This window comes from Cryptomeria japonica, chromosome 5 (genome assembly GCF_030272615.1).
Source record: "Cryptomeria japonica chromosome 5, Sugi_1.0, whole genome shotgun sequence".
NCBI classification, from domain to species: domain Eukaryota; kingdom Viridiplantae; phylum Streptophyta; class Pinopsida; order Cupressales; family Cupressaceae; genus Cryptomeria; species Cryptomeria japonica.
Genome location: NC_081409.1, coordinates 611,899,362 through 611,913,617, shown reverse-complemented (window position 1 = coordinate 611,913,617; position 14,256 = coordinate 611,899,362).

Here is a 14,256-nt window from a genome sequence, read left to right as displayed (position 1 = left end):
TCTTTTTGTAAAGAATGTGCATAGAAGAATTAAGCTAGGAATGCATAGAAAGTGAGAAAGATTCACTTATAAACTGAGATAGGAATACAGTATGAAGCTGCGGACCTGGAATTAGTAGTAAAATGTTGATACGGCGTTGTCCTGTAAATTTGAGTGAAAGTTGCCGGGACGATGGCGCCCGAGCGCCACGGTCCTCTGAAAAATCCGCGAAACGAAGGGGGATCTGTTCGTCTCTGCACAAGGATTCCAGATCTTCAATTTCAGCAGCGTACCTGCAACCTACACACAGAAAAGCGAAGACGATTGGGGGGTTAGGGATTAGGGGTTTGCCTTTAGGTCAAACCCCAGTTTTGGAATTAACCAAGAAATGAGCAATGCTGTAAATGTAAATGTCTGTAATGTAAAACAAGTACTAATACCTTGTTGTAAGGATGTTTGTATCCTTATGTGTGAAGGTATAGATGTTGTATGTTGTATGTTGTAGTAGTATGTAGTAAGTGATCTCCTCTTCAATGGTTGAATCCTTGTCTTGAATGCAACACTTAGCCTTGAATGGAGACTTGAAATGATCAATTGCCTGAAGGAATGCTTGAATGCTTGAATTCTTGAGTATAGTTTCCACGCTTTTTTCTGTCATGTATCTCTCCCCAAATGAGAGAGGAAAATGTAGTTTATATACTTGTCATTTAGGGCCGATAGACTGATTTTCCCGACCTTAGGCCAACCAGGAAAGATAATTTTCCAATTTGCAAACATAAAGACCCGAAGTCCAAAAGAGACCGGGCCCAAAATAGGACCCAGGGACCAGGGCGCTAGGCGCTCTGGTCCCACCTCCCGGGACAGCAGGGTGCAAAGGAGGTTTAGGCCAGGGTGCAAGAAAATGCAGTTTTCAGTGTCATAATCAGGTTTCGGGGTCTCCATTCAGGTTGCGTGTTGTGTCGCCATCGTGAAGACCCAAATGTGGTCAAAATTGCTAGTGTCACAATTTTAGGATGCTACATTTAGCCCCCACTTTAGTGGGAGTATGTATGCTCATACTTCCGGTAAAGTACAAGGAGACAACATTGAAAGACTTTCACCACATCAAGGAGGCAAGATACACCAAGCCCCCAGTGGACTAAGGATCTTACGACTTTGATTGACAAAGTAAAAGGGAAGATCATGAGGGAGAACCATGACTATCAGTAGTAAGGTTCCCTCACTATGAGTCATGCAAGAAAGATATCAAAAACTTTCAAGGCGAAGCTAAATTTGTCAAGAAATTTTCAAGTATCTTGAAAAGATATGAACGGGATGTATGCCCCCCTACGTTAAAGCGATCGCACACGCCTCACCGGGGGTGATTGCTTTAAGGTAGTGATACATATAAGAAAATGAAAAAGGGAAAGGAGCACATTATCACAAGGATTTAGCCCCCAAGTGTGAGATAAGCCCAAGGATAATAGACACAAAACACAAAGCACAAGGTGACTTCGCTTTCCTCGGGGTTAGTATGCTGTATGATAATTCATGTATATATATCATATGTATGTATGCATAATTGTTCTTCATTCCCCAATCAAGGAAGGTCACCTAGAAGAAGGGAACACATGTGTCTTTTGAGTCAACATGAGAGAGATCGAGAGATCTCAATGCTTTGCATCATCCTCAAGTAGACAACACCAAGGACAACAAGTAGAAGAATGAGAATAACGTATAGAAGAAGTAACACAAGAGAGGAGGAGAGAATCTGCTATGCTAATGTAACTAGTCTAGCACGTCATCTACCCCCCGATCTTGCTGATCAATGTTTCGGGAAGGCAGGGAACACGCTAGAGGAGGAACATTCAACACAGCAGATGGAGCTATCACAAGATCCAAACAAGGGCTATGTTCATGTTCCAAGCCACGTTGTTCTTGTCTAGGAGCTAGGATAAGTGCTTTAGAAAATTCATTAGATAAATGGTTATCAATATCAACAAGTTCATATTCACTATCAGAAGCAAGAGAAGTAGCATTTTCATCATGAATAACATTTTCATCTATATCATCATCAAGATTTATAAAAATAGGATCTTTAACTCGCACAGGATCAAGACCATCATGCATCTTATGTTTAGGAGATTTTGGAGAAAATGGAATAATGCTTGTTGAAGGTGTTTTTGGAGATTGCAAAGTTTGAGAAGCAGCTGCCTGAGCTCTAAGACGACGCTTTCATCGGTGTTCACGTGCAGAACGATTTCGTCTAGTCTTAGTAGGAAGTGAAGAAGATTGAGGAGGAATGTTCTCATCCTTATCACTTGGGTGTTTAGGTTGTGGTCTCTTAGGCTGGACAATAGGAGAAGAGGAAGGTCTCTTCTCTCCATAAGAGGAAGGAGGAGGAACTGCTCCATATAAAGGAGGAATATTTGGTTTTGGAAGGAGACCAAGTCCATCATGATGAGGAGGTATAGGTCTACTCTTAGAAGGTTTATTAGGCATAGACATAATCACATCCATGGGAACGGGTTGGGAATCTTCTTGAGGAAAGACATTAGTTTTATCTTTCAAAGGAAGAACTTCCTTCTCAAGAATGATAGGAATGTCAAGTTTGGGTGTTCTAGGTTCACTTAGAGATAGGATCATATCTGTTTTCCACTTTTGATAAGATTTGAAAAGATGATCACTTCGCGGAGGAAGAGATTGGAATTGTTTAGGCCAAAAGTAATCAATAGGAACGCTAGAAGTTCTTTCAGCTGGTTTAAAGAGACTATGATTGACAGTAACAACTTCACCATTATGGGGAAATTTCAAACACTTATGAATAGGAGAAGCAATAGCTTTCATGGAAGATAGCCAAGGATAGCCAAGCTTCGCACGAAATTGTTCGGAAGATGGAATAATAGCAAAGTTCACATCAAGGGATTTGTTATGGACCTCAATAGGCAATGTAATAGAACCAATTGCAGGAGAAGAAAATGCATCAAATAGTTTCACAATCACATCTATTTTGTCATATATCACTTGATTCAATTGCAAAGTAAAAAGAAATTCTTCAGTAATAACATTAACCATGCATGAAGGATCAATAAGCACTCCACGACAAGGTGTATTCTTGACTTTTGCAACTATATATAAAGGACCATCAGGTGCCCTAATGGTTTCACTGGAATCAAATGTGATGGAAGGTTCTTTAGGGTTTTCTTGCTGCTCTACAAAGTTAATCACATTCGGAGTCATAGACACAAGACCATCAGATGAAAGAGAGGAATCATTAGTCTCAATCGCATTAGAGGTATGAGAAGGTAATGGATCAGTGAAAATATGAAGATTTTGATTAGGAGGAGCTACAGATGTATTGCCTTTATCATTCACTCCAGAAACAGAGATAGTATTATTATCAATCAAATCTTGAATTTTACCCTTTAAAGAAAAACATTTTTCAGTATCATGCCCAGGCTGACGATGAAATTGACAAAAAGATTTGTTATCAAAATAAGGTGAAGTAATCTTTGCAGGATCAATTTGCCTTATAGGAGGAAGAGTAAGCACATTTTGTTCCAATAACTTATTCATAATACTATGCAATGATTCATTCAAAGGAGTATACTTTCTTTCTTTCTTGAAAAATTTAGAAATAGGAGGCACACCTGATGCTGCATTCACATTGTTGTTGATGATGTTTTCATTGAATTTTATGGAATCTCTGTTCGGTTTAAACTTCCCAAATGGTTGTTGACTGCTATCACCCTTATCACTCGGAGCCATAGGATGTGATTGTTCCATTTGACTCACAGTCAGTTGATAATTGTGAAGAGTTGCACACAACTGTTGGAAAGAAGTAAACTCAGAAAACAGAAGTTTGTCTCGAATATCTTTTTGTAAATTAGAAATAAAGATTCTTTGAATATCATTGTCAGGCACTAGAAAAGAAATTTGAGCATACAAATGCTTATATCTACCAATGAAATCAGTCACTTTTTCTTTAACACCTTGTTTACAATGCATTAAATCAATCAAAGTAACTTTAGGACTTATATTGTTTTGAAATTGTTGAATGAAAGCATTTGCAAGTTGTTCGAAAGAAGTAATAGAATAGGAAGGCAACGAGCAATACCATTGTAGGGCTTTGTCTCTTAATGTTCTGGTAAACAATTTTGCAAGCAACCTTTGGTCATAAGCAAAATCAGTACATATTGTTTGAAAGGTCTTAACATGTGTTAGAGAATCACCCTTACCATTATAAAGCTCCAAATGTGGAATTTCAACATGTTTAGGGGGAATAGCTCGAACAATGTCAAGAGAAAGTGGGCTCGCAACATCAAATGTGGGCACACTAAACTTAGATTGATTCATAGAGGCAATTTGTTGCTGTAAAGAAGAGACAGTTTGTGCAAGATTGTTAATGGTCGCTTCAGTCGAAGAGTTCATATTAGACGTGTTAGATTGTGATGGAGGTGTTATGTTATTGAAAGAAGGTAGAGAGTAAGGTGGTGGGACTCTATGATAATTAGTCATAGGAGATGATTGGACAAGAGGAACACTACAAGGAGGAATGGAATGATTGAATGAATTGCCCCCTTGCATCATGTTCATTTGTGGAGATGTAATAGGAAAACTCATTGAAGGGACGAATGAAGAAATCGGATTGAATGAAGGAAGAGGGTTAATTGAAGAGGAAGGATTGCCCCCCTGACTGGTGATCATAGGAGTAATGTCTTGTGTAGAAGTAGCCATTATGTTTGATGTAAAGGTAGGTATGCTAGCAATAGAAGTCATCAAAGGAATAGAATGATTGACTTGAGTAGGAGGTTGTGTATAACCCAAATTTTCAGCACAACTCTTCATAGGCATCACATTCGAATCCACAATGTGTGCAATACCACGCAAAATATCAATTCCATTCTTATCACTTTGAAGCATACGTTTTAGACCCTCAATTAAAGGAAGAGCTTGACTATTGGGGTATTCTTGAGACATCCATTGTCGAAAATCGTCAAATTGGTTATCCAATTTCAAAATTTGTTCTTCAGAAACCTCATGGAGAGCTTCTTCATCATTAGGAGGATTAGAGGAATTACCCATGTCCTCGTTAAAAAGGCTATTCAAATTAGGTTCCATCTCCTCAGTAGTTAAACCTCGAAAAGACTTAATTCTACAGCTTCGTCTAACGGGAATAGTGTAAGTAGGGCTTATTGTTGTAAAACTCATGCACTAGAGAGGGAGAGAAAATTTTGATTTTAGAGGTAACAATTTTCAGTAAAATCAGCCAATCTTCTGGATTTAAGCTGTTAAATACAATCAGGACAATCTCCCGAAATTTCAGAAAAAATGTCAGGGACCGTGGCGCTTCGGAGTGGACACGGTCCTGGCAACTTTTTTCAAAATTTGCAGGGATGAAAGTTATGATGATTTTAGAGCTAATCTGAAAAAAATGAGTGGTTTTACGATCTGTAGATAGGCCAAATTAAAGTTGCAATCTCAAAATTGAACCCTACCCAGATTGTCGAAAAATGCAAAAATTTGAATTTTGAAAAAGAGAGGGAAACTGAAATTTTGAATTTTATGATTTTAGAGGGAATGTCAAGAGCAATGCAAATTTTGAAATTTAAAAATTGACTCAATTTCATGCAAAATTCAATTTTGAAAGCGGAAATTAAAGTTGTTGTAATTAAGCACTTAATTTCAAAAGTCACAAATTGTAAGAATTTGAATAAAGCATTGAAATTTTTAATGAATGCAAACACACTTTTCAGATTTAGGACAATAAGAACACAATTTTGACACAAAATTTCAATTTCAATGATTTTTGAATGATTAGAAGTGTTAATCCAAGCAATCCCTAGACCAACTTTGACTTTAATTTTGAAAGTGTTATAATTGATAAAATCAGCCAAAATTCTGGATTTTAGCAGAAAAATACAGTAAGATCTAGCTCCCGAAATTTTGGAAAAAATGTCAGGGACGATGGCGCTCGGAGTGCACACGGTCCTCGCAACTTTTTTCCAAATTTTCAGGGATGAAAGATATTGTGATTTTATTGCGGAATCCAAAGTTACAGCTGATTTGGAGATGTTTTGATCAGTGAAATTGTCGGACAAAGGTTGAATCAAGAGGGTTTTAAAAATTAGGGTTTTGACACTTAACCACTTAATTTTCAAAATTAAAGCATAGATATGAATTGATAATTTGTAATAGAAGGGCAGATCTGAAACAAGCATTAACATTTAGACATTTCACAAGTTCAATTACTAAAAAGAAATTTTAGGGTTTTTATGCAATTAACCTCTAAAATCTTGCAAAAGATCAACATGGAAATGTAATCAAGGAATCCAATTTTCAGATCTAATCATGAATAATCAGAAAGGATGTTCACGTCGGGTTCACCAAAATGTAAAGCGAAAAATCGCGATCGAACCCTAGTTGCTCTCCCCTCTTCCAACTCCAAGGAGAGAGAAGGGAGATTCACTAGGGTTGATGGTTTTCACTTAGGGGAGAGACTTTACATTCAAAAGAGGGGTTGAAACCCACAAGATCCAATCCCACGCAATGCAAGATTGGATGCTAAATGAGTTTCAAGGGTTATGACAGCAAGGCTACCCTCTTTTTGTAAAGAATGTGCATAGAAGAATTAAGCTAGGAATGCATAGAAAGTGAGAAAGATTCACTTATAAACTGAGATAGGAATACAGTATGAAGCTGTGGACCTGGAATTAGCAGTAAAATGTCGATACGGTGCTGTCCTATAAATTTGAGTGAAAGTTGCCAGGACGATGGCGCCCGAGCGCCACGGTCCTCCGAAAAATTCGCGAAACGAAGGGGGATCTGTTCGTCTCTGCACAAGGATTCCAGATCTTCAATTTCAGCTGCGTACCTGCAACCTACACACAGAAAAGCGAAGATGATTGGGGGGTTAGGGATTAGGGGTTTGCCTTTAGGTCAAACCCCGGTTTTGGAATTAACCAAGAAATGAGCAATGCTGTAAATGTAAATGTCTGTAATGTAAAACAAGTACTAATACCTTGTTGTAAGGATGTTTGTATCCTTATGTGCGAAGGTATAGATGTTGTATGTTGTATGTTGTAGTAGTATGTAGTAAGTGATCTCCTCTTCAATGGTTGAATCCTTGTCTTGAATGCAACACTTAGCCTTGAATGGAGACTTGAAATGATCAATTGCCTGAAGGAATGCTTGAATGCTTGAATGCTTGAGTATAGTTTCCACGCTTTTTTCCATCATGTATCTCTTCCCAAATGAAAGAGGAAAATGTAGTTTATATACTTGTCATTTAGGGCTGATAGACTGATTTTCCCGACCTTAGGCCGACCAGGAAAGATAATTTTCCAATTTGCAAACATAAAGACCTGAAGTCCAAAAGAGACCGGGCCCAAAATAGGACCCAGGGACCAGGGCGCTGGGCACCCTGGTCCTGAAGGACCAGGGCGCTGGGCACTCTGGTCCCACCTCCCGAGACAGCAGGGTGCAAAGGAGGTTCAGGCCAGGGTGCAAGAAAATGCAGTTTTCAGTGTCATAATCAGGTTTCAGGGTCTCCATTCAGGTTGCGTGTTGCGTCGCCATCGTGAAGACCCAAATGCGGTCGAAATTGCAAGTGTCACAATTTTAGGACACTACAAGTACAAATATTTGTGGGTGCCAACTCCTACATTAAACGTATTTTGGGGTATCTGAAAAAAGAGCAAAATAGTTTCCCTATCTAGTGTTTTCCACTTTGTTGAAAGGGAAGAAGATCAAAAATATTTGCATATTCAAAGTGTTGTTAAGTTTCAAAATCTTATATGTTTTCCTATGATATGCAAGTATCCATGAGTTTTATGTCAAAAAGTGAAGAAGATAAATCTGTAGCTTGAGATATTTATAAGTTGTTGAATTTTTGGTGGGGTTGTGTATGAAGTTTGAGAAGTCACAATGTGCAGTCAATTATTTCAGCCTCATTCTTATTCACATATGACCATGTCCAGTAAACTAGAACAACCGTATAATAGGAGAAGTTTCATCATGAACCATTATGCTTCTCTGAGCTTTGAAGGTATTCCAGGTTACCCAAATCCCATACCCATAGAAATTAGAAAGTATTTGCCAATATATAGTGGGAAGAAATCAGAATCAACACATTTACATTTGAAAAGATTTTCAGATTTGATGGGAGAATTTGAAGTTTGTCAAGAAGATGTGTGCATGAAGTTATTTGTTTGGTCACTGAAAGAGGATGCAAGGGATTGATTTTCTTTTTTGCCAGTAGATTGTATTTCCTCATGGGAAGAATTAATCTCAGACTTCATATACCAATTTGCTGAAAAGGTGAGTGATTATGATATGCTGAGAGAATTCACGTACATACAAATCAGGGAAGATGAATTAGTACCAACATTTAATATCAAGTTTTCACAAACATTGTCTAAAATTTCCAGCAAGTATAAGTTCGATGATAAAGTATGTTTGGAAATTTATATGAGTGTCTTTGACGAGAAGATGGGTTTCTTATTGAGAAACAAAGAACCCAAAAATTTGCATGAAGATTTTAACACAGCTAGGGACATTGAAAATAACTTGAAATTTGGGATCTCAAAGAGATTTGTGTCTGCTGTTGTTTCTGGTCAAAACACCTTCAATGGTGAAATACCATGTGAAGCCGAGCAAAACATTCTTTGCCAAGAATCTTTTTTGTCAATGTCGGTTGTCTCTTACAATAATGATGGAATGATCAGTGGGAAATCTTGTGATAATGCCGATATATATATATATATATATATATATATATATATATATATATATATATATATATATATATATATATATATATATATATATATATATATATAAGGGATATGTACCATTTGATTTGTATGCCGGTTATGCTGATTATGTGGCTGCAAATTATGAAGTTGATCATGCATCTCTCAAGGATAACGATAATGAAAATAATGAAAAACCAAATACTAAGGGATCACTAAATGTTGCTGATTATGCAAGTGAGGATGTGCAATATGATGTAAATCAGATTTTGATTAAGTCTAATAAAGCTGAAAAATGAAATTGTGGATGTTAATGGTGTTTTCAATGCAAGTATACCCAGTGATGAATGTGTTTTAGAATGGAGTGGTGCTGCTAATAATGAGGACACTGAGTTTGATTTCCAACACCTTGAAGGTATACAAATGAACAATGAAGATCAATTTCAGAATAGGAATGATCTTGACACAAGCTATTCATCTTCTTATGATCAGCAAATGAATGTCAGTTATGCAGATGAGGATGCCTATGAGAATTCTTATTATTCATCTTGTGAAGATGATATAAGAGGAGACCAAGTTATATATCTTAGTCATGAATCTGAAAATGAAAGTATTTTTGAAGATAAAAACATATGTGAAAGTGCGGATAATGTTTTATTTTCAAATTTAAGTGAACCTATATTTGAATGTTTTCAAAATTTGAAGTACCATGAAGAGATTGTGAATGTTGATGGTATGCTTGAACCGGACATGGATCTCTTTGCCTTTGATATAAATGTTCATAGTGGTAACCTCATTGATGAAAATGATGAAGTTTCCCCTTGTATTGAACAAGTTTGTTATGCTGATGAAGTTCCAAACAACAGTAATGTGTGTTGTAAAAGTTTACTTCATGATGAAGGTAAGAAGCATGGGTTGTGTGATGATTACTTCAGACCACAAATGGAAGTTTTTTAGGTGGATGTAAGTCTGAATGAGAAAGACTTAGCTGAGGATTTGCTTTAGCCAGAGGTATGCATTATTTTCTGTGATTGGGATATTAAGCATGATGATGTATTGAGTTTGATGAACAAGGATAGTATAGAGTGTGATCAGCATAGTGAAGTATCACATCTGGATCAAAATATTTATGTTCTTTGTTTGCATCAATTGGTTGTTAATACCCCTCATTCTATGAATGTAAATGATAACAAGGTGAGTGCTGATGAGAATTACAATGTTGAGAATGAATGCTTTATTTTTGAAATTCAGCATGATGATGCCCTTGCAAAGGATAGAGTTGATTGGGATAGTGAAACGTATGGCAGCTTGTGGGAAGGCCTCTATAGTGATTTGTCTCATGATTTTACCTTTGTTGAAATAGTGTGTGATTACACAGTTCAAAATTAGGCAAAAGGTGTGCACACCAGCTATTGTAGTAATGAGATGAAAGAGGTTGACTCTAAGGATTATGCTCAGTTGTTATTGAAAGGTGCCTTTGTTTGGATCTTGATATCAGGTGATGAGAATCAGATTTTTGACAGAGGTAAATGCTAAAATTGTTTGGAGCAGTTTATAATTAGTTATAAGTATGTTAGTATATTTTGTATAGTCACTTTGCTTTCAGTTGTGTGGTTTTCAATAAAGTACCCTGTTGTTTGGGTAGAATAAGGAGCCCTTGTTTTTGAGAACAGAAGAGAAGTATTCCATTTTTTCGGGTGGTCTACTCTACCATAGATTCTAGATTCTTGTGTTGATCTTGCAATCAACCATCCCCAGTCAGAGCCACTATTGGGACTCATTAAATTTGAGTGAATTTGAGAGGCCCATTTCAAAATTTTGCTCTGTATTTCTGAATGATCATAAAATGAGTCAATTTAGATGGCCTAGTTAGAGAGAGGGTAAAATGGAGCCAGTTGATTTTCAAAGGGTAAGGCTTGGGAAGTGTGTCCTACACCTTTCATTTAGCTTATGCAGTGTATTGCAACTTTCTGAATTCTGTTTGGATCAATTGATCAGGTACCCATTTCAAGGGGTGAGTTGAAAGTGCATTTTAGGCACATATGCAGATTTTATTAAGTGGCCTACTTTGAGCTCCTATAACTTTAGCCCAGATGATCTTCATGAAGAATTTCAAAGTGTATTGAATTCTATGCATAATTTTGAGTCAACATGCTAAGTTTCAAGTCTTTATGAATCCATTTTCTCAGTTTAGCAAGCTCAATCCATTTGCAGTTTGTGTTGTTTGACAAGTCTTTGTTTCAGCTGCTAGTCGGAGCCTCATTTTGCATAGTTGTAAAAGATGCCCCGGTGAGTGTCATGTCAGAATGTTTGTTCCGAGCTATTGCTGATGTAAAAGACAAGCTATGTTTCAAATTTGAAGCTCTTGCCAATCCGTTTGATCAGTTTTCAAAAGGGTTTCTTCAGCCACCTTATTCAGTGTTTCATACTTCCATTGCTACATCAGTTTAAGTTGCTATTTTCATGAGTGCACCATTTGCACCCAGTCAACCTTTTGGTCAAATTGAGCATTCTAAGTTTTGATATGTATTTCAAGGTACCTATGCCTCAGATTTGAGGGTCTACGGAGGTTGTTTGATATTTTTAAGAAAGGCATCATGAGTTGCCTGTGCATTGATTTCATCAGGTCCGTAGTGCTGGCAAAGCCAGTTGGTCATCTTTGACCATTAATATTTCTTCATTTAGGATTTGTCTTGAGAAACCGCTTGGTAGAGTTCATGTTTGTATATCAGAGTACACCCCTGTCAGTTTGCAAGGTCCAAAAAGGTGTTTTGACCAGTTTGAAAATTACGTCTTTGCGATTAAATGCGAAAATGTGGCACAAGCGCCTAAAAGTTGCAAAACTCAGTTTGATGATCTGAAAATGGTGTCGATCATTTCTAGAGGCATGTTCAAGGTGCCTGAGGCATTTCAAAGGTCAGTTGAATGAAAACAAAAAAAATTTTAGTCGGACCCACTTTGGGGCCCGACCTGACTTGTAGCTTCACGATGTTTTTTGAATCAAGGTTTAAATTGATATCTTAAACCATATGTTTATATGATTTAAGTATAAAGTGAAATCCTGATAGGACGAGATTATGGACCTAACTTCTCACTAGACCATAAGTGGTGGTTTGATTTTTATCCTGATGTTAATATAAAGAATTTCATTCTTGAACATATGGATAATAAAAAAAATCAGATGCAATTAAAGTGAATTTGTTATTTGTTAGAGAAGGGTGTTTTTAAAGGTTGGCAGACAAACACAAGTTCAGAGCATGAAACAAGGAGGCAAAGGATAGTTAATGAGTGTTTGAGGAATATATGATCATTCATTAGGCATAAAACTTGGTGTATATTTTCATTTATGGGTGGCGCAATCAGGTTCCTTGGTACAAAGAGACACCATCAAAAGTGGCTATAGGACATTGAAGAATTTTTTCTGATGGGATGTTTTGCCATGATTGAACTTGGACAGAATGAAGATGGCAATTACCAAAGTCCAATAAGTGATCTTGATAAGAGATTTGCTACTTTCATGGCTCCTCTTGCAACTAGCCATGTAATTATTGCAGTTAGTGGTTACCAAAAAAAAAAAAACCTTTCAGGCATAGTTCCAAAACTCCACGACTATTGCCAATCTCTCCCTTGCATGATGGTTGAAAGGACTTTAAATTTCAATTTCAATGCAAGTGCTAGCATCCTCTCCTCTTGTGTGGCATTAAAGTCTATAGACAAGGCATTTAGAAACACAAAGAAAAAGCATTGGCAGGTGTAAAAAAGCCAAACCCCTCTCTGCATTGAAGGAGAGGCAAATGAAACTACCAGGTGCAATACCAAAGTCCTCCCTTCCTGCGTGGATTTGGCAAAGGCTACAAACTTTATACAAATGCAAATTCGACCCTTGGCAGTAGTCTCCCTGCGTGGTGTGGAGCAAATTCCCCTCTGCAAGCAATGGAGAAGGTGTTGGAACTTTTAGAAAATGCAATTGTTGGGCGTGAAGCCAGCATCTGGTGGAGAGGCCAAAATTTGAAATCTTTAGCAAATGCAATTCGCAGGTGTATTGCAGTGATCATCCCCTGCGTGGGGTTGAGCATACATACAAAGTCAGTTGTATGTATTAATATGTTTTTCTTCAGGAGTTTATAATCCTCGTTTTCTTTCAACGTTGTAACAAAATAGTGTTGCATACCCACCATGTGATCCTCCGATGCAAAAGGGTACTGCAGTGGAAATAGGTTAGAGGAAGACTTGAAAAAAATCTCCCATGGAAATAGGTTACGCCATAGAGTTTGCGAAATGCCCCGCATTCCTTCCACATAATCAGGTAAGAATCTATGGGTTAGAAATAGTCAGCTGCCATTGGGTAGCTTGAGCTACGTCTTTTGAAAACAAACTTCATTACCAAATGCATTGGTAGGCATAAAACTAGTTTAATTCCTCCCTTTGCATGGCATGGTGAATAGACTACGTACAACCTTCAGCGAATGAAATTAGTAGCCAATGCCTCTTCCCTGTCGTGAGCTATTATTGGTAAAAGAGGTAATGAAGCTTCTGCAAATCCATTTTGGAATGGTGTAGGGCATCAACCAACTTCAAACCTCTCCAAGCACATGATGATGAAAAGGCAATAGAAACCTTCAAGCAAATATAAATGGTAGGTGTGCAACTATCCTCTCCTCCCACACATCAAGCAAGAAGGCCATTTAAAAACTTCTAGGCGGATGTAGTCTCAGAAAACACTCTGCATAAACTTTCAAAAATGTGTTGCCAGGCATAAGGCATTAGTCCCACATTGGCTGGGCGGGGGTTATTCTTAGTATTTAAATACAACACTCCACTCATCTATAATGTCAAAGCCTCAAGGGATTTTGACGAATGGTGTTAGTTGGGCACCCAGGCGAACCCCACGCATGCTGGCACATTTCTCGAGGCAACCAAGGAGATCAAGTGGCGACCAGGTAGACCCCACGTGGGCACGGTTCTTGAGGAAAATTTTGTAGTTAAAGGGCAACTTAACTAGTGAGTAGGTTGCAGGAGATCTGATAGTGTGCACGATCTCGCAAAGGGAAGATGTGCGATACTTAACCATCACAAAATGGTGAAAAGCACATGTGAAAAAGCGAAGGATTAATGATCGAGCAGGTTTATCAAGATCTGATGACCGATGTGGTTTCACAAGATGAAGATGCACGTTCGTTACCCTTCGTGAAATGGTGAAAGGTGATGTGGAAGGTCCAAGTGGCGGTCCAGCTCACGGGTCCCACTGACATGGTAATGATATAACGATGACATGTTGATGACATGGTAGACAGGTGGTGGTGACAAAGAAGATGATGTGGTGAATCAGTGAGGTGGCACCTAGTTGACCCCATTAGCAAATCGCAGGCTGACACGTGGCAGGGCGTCAGGCCAAAAATCAAGTGAAAAATTAAAATTAAATATATAGTTCCAACTATATAAGAAATTCAAAAATTTAAATGATGGTCTGCATTCCAAGTTTAATTCGCCTGAGAGGTTATTTTTGCCCGAAATAGCAAGTATTATATGTGGTTGGAAAGCTCTC